Here is a 3,899-nt window from a genome sequence, read left to right as displayed (position 1 = left end):
TGGCCTCCAGAGTCTAAGAGAAACGGCTTGTTTTTACCTTTTTTTTTAATGGCATTTATTAAGCGCTTACTATGTGCAAGGCACTGTTGAAAGTGTTATCCCCTGCTCCAGTTAGGGAAGAGAGAAGAGACGCTAGCAAAATGAGGCCTCCTAGACCATTGAGAAGCTGCAAAGCCAAAGTAAGCGCTCAGTAAAGGGCTCTGCATGTAGTAAGCATTCAATAAATACTCCCCTCGTCCCCCTCTCCATCCCTCCATCTTACCTCCTTCCCTTCCCACAGCACCTGTATATATGTATATATGTTTGTACATATTTATTACTCTATTTATTTATTTATTTTACTTGTACATATCTATTCTATTTATTTTATTTTGTTAGTATGTTTGGTTTTGTTCTCCGTCTCCCCCTTTTAGACTGTGAGCCCACTGTTGGGTAGGGACTGTCTCTATATGTTGCCAAATTGTACTTCCCAAGTGCTTAGTACAGTGCTCTGCACACAGTAAGCGCTCAATAAATACGATTGATTGATTGATTGATTGATTGAAATACTACTGATTGACTGACTGACCCCAGGGCCCAGGATTTCCCTTCCCCACTGGACCCCACGCTCTGCCATGGCTGCTGCTCTGACTGTCAGACTGAGCCCTGACTAAGCCCCCGTTTCCTCTTCTCCCACTCCCTTCTGTGACATCCTGACTTGCAGAGAAGCAGCGTGACTCAGTGGAAAGCGCACGGGCTGGGGAGCCAGAGGTCATGGGTTCCAATCCCGTCTCTGCCACTTGTCAGCTGTGTGACTTTGGGCCAGTCACTTAACATCTCTGGGCCTCAGTTCCCTCATCTGTAAAATGGGGATGAAGACTGTGAGCCCCACGTGGGACAACCTGATGACCTTGTATCTACCCCAGTGCTTAGAACAGTGCTTGGCACATAGTAAGCACTTAACAATCAATCAATCAATCAATCATATTTATTGAGCGCTTACTGTGTGCAGAGCACTGTACTAAGCGCTTGGGAAGGACAAGTTGGCAACATATAGAGACAGTCCCTACCCAATAGTGGGCTCACAGTCCAGAAGACTGTATTAACAAATACCAACATTATTATTATTATTGCTTCCTTTGTTCTTCCCCACTCCTAGCCCCTCAACACTTATGTGCATATCTGTAATTTATTTTTGTATTGATGTTTGTCTCTCCAGGCCTGGTCCAGAATGTAAGCTCATTGAGGGCAGGGAATGTGTCTGTTGACTGTTCTATTGTACTCTTCCAAGCGCTTAGTACAGTGCTCTACACACAGTAAGTGCTCAATAAATACAATTGAATGAATGAAGGAGACTAAAACTCTGCTCTTCTAGCCACTAAGCCCACCTCTCTTAATAATAATGATGACATTTGTTAAGCACTTACTAGGTGCCAAACACTGTTTGTCTTAGAGCTGGGGTAGATACAAGGTAATCAGGTTGTCTCACATGGGGCTCACAGTCTTAATCGCTATTATACAGATGAGGTAACTGAGGCACAGAGAAGTTAAGTGATTTGCCCAAAGTCACACAGTGGATAAGTATCAGAGCTGGGATTAGAACCCATGACCTCTGACTCCCAAGCCCGGGCTCTTTCTACTAAGCCACACTGCTCTTCTTCTAGTTACCTTGCCCTTGTCTTGTTATTTTTGAGTTTTATTGGTTTATCATCCCTAATGGGTATGTTGCCAACCCATGCCCCCTCCCCAACATTTTATTCTTAGATGTCAACCCCCTTGGGGTCTATTTCTCACCCATGTATTTTTTTCCAATGCTAAGCACAGAACTTTGAACACAGTAGGTGCCTAATAAACACTATTACTTTACTCCTACTTTTGGGTTCAAGTAAAATAGTTTACATCCCAAAAGGAAAGCAGGCACTAGAATAAATTACAGATGAGAGGATAAAGGAATCTCTTCCTAATTCTAATTCCCCTACCAAAAAAAAAAAGAATCCCTTTGTGTAAAACAGGAGACAATATTCATTGGCTAATGACCTGATGCAGAATGAAGACTTTTATTACTGCTGGATTAGCTGGCTTCCCCATTAGCAAGATTCAAAGACATGCTAATAAAATATTTATCTGACAATTTCTTTTCTTGACCTATTAGTTCAGTTCACTAATGGACTCAAGCATCCTAATCAGAAAGTTACACATTGATTTCAAGTGCAGCTAAGTTATTTTCACCTTCAGATGCATTTACAATTTTTTTTTGAATATAAAGTTCAGTCATATTTCAAGACCAGAGAATGAATCATAAAATAACAGTTTTTCCCTTCAAGATAACTCAAGACCGGTGACTTTCTGACAGGGTTACAGAAAATCGGATGACCAACGGTTTGGGATTCTGTAGTTGCTGGGCACAGTCTTTACTTGAGCTTCTCTTAGAGAAATAATGTTTAGGGTAGTGGTTTATTCCACACTGTACTTCTGAAAGCAAGCTATAAAAATCTTCCTGAGGTTAAAAAAGATGCTGTGTCATTTCCTGGAGAGAGTGTCCATTTGTTCTATATTGGATTAAATTCTCCCCTTGCTGTTTCCAGAAACACACCCAACCACCTCCCTCAGGACTGGGGAGAAAGAAAGAGCTCTTTCTCAGTGTCTAGCTTTGACCAAGCTCACGTTACTCACTAGCTGGGCACTCACTTTGCCAATCACTGTGGTCACCTCAGCATAAATAATCCTGGAAGTGGCTGTGAATCTGATCTTCTATGCCACAAACATTTGTGGGAGAGAGGGGAATGCCCAGGACCTGCTGAATGTAGTTGGAAGAATGCACCTCTCCCTGCCTGCAGCCCCTCTTCCTTTTTGTCTTCATCCTCCTCGTCCTCCTCCTTCTCCTCTTCCAGGAGGAGTTGTCTTCAGTCCTGCTAGCCAGAATATTGAAGGAAGCCTAGAAGATGGAGCCAGCTTCATCTGAAATCCCTTTTCCTGCATAGTTTTTTTTCCCGTTGTGGGAGAGAGTAAGACACAATTTGCCAAAGGAACTCTCAGCTTGGATCTGCAACTGTTAATTACCTGGAAAATTCAAACCCAACAAAGGCAATGTGATTTCACTTTCCCAAGATCAGTTAATTAATTATTGATGCTATTTTTTTAAGCGCTTTCCATGTGAGTCACTGTACTAAACACTGGGGTCGATGCGAGCCAATCGAGTTGGACGTAGTCCCTGTCCCATGTGGGACTCCCAGTCTCAGTCCCCATTTTGCAGATGAGGTAACTGAGGCACAGATTAGTAAAGTGACTTGCCCAAGGTCACCCAGCAGACAAGTGGTGGAGCCGGAATTAGAACCCATGACTCTATGCTCTGCACATAGTAAGCGCTCAATAAATACGATTGATGATGATGATGATGATGACTTTCTGACTCGTTACGTCACGCTGCTTTTCAGAAAACACGTAAAGAAATGAAAAACTTCAGGTGAGAGCATTTTTGAATAATAAAAATAATCCCATTTGTGATATTTGTTAAGTGTTTAATATGTGCCAAGCACTGTTTTAAGCACTGGGGCAGTTGCAAGATAATCAGGTCCCACATGAGGCTCACAGTCTAAGTAGGAGGGAGAACAGTTATTGAATCCCCATTGTGCAGATGAGGAAACTGAGGTACAGAGAAATGAAGTGACCAGCCTGTGGTGACACAGTAGACAAGTGGCAAAGTCAGAAGTAGAACATAAGTCCTCTGATCCATGCTTTTTCCACTATGCCACAGTGCTTCCCAATATAGAAGCCGGGAATAAATGGATCAATCAATCAATTGTATTTATTGAGCACTCACTGTTTACAGAGCACTGTAGTAACTGCTTGGGAGAATACAATTTAACAGAGTTGTAGATATATCCCCTGCTCTGAACGAGCTCACCATCTTGATGGGTGGT

The sequence above is a fragment of the Tachyglossus aculeatus genome, chromosome X1, assembly GCF_015852505.1.
Source record: "Tachyglossus aculeatus isolate mTacAcu1 chromosome X1, mTacAcu1.pri, whole genome shotgun sequence".
In the NCBI taxonomy this organism is placed as follows: Eukaryota; Metazoa; Chordata; class Mammalia; order Monotremata; family Tachyglossidae; genus Tachyglossus; species Tachyglossus aculeatus.
This window is presented reverse-complemented; position numbering follows the sequence as displayed.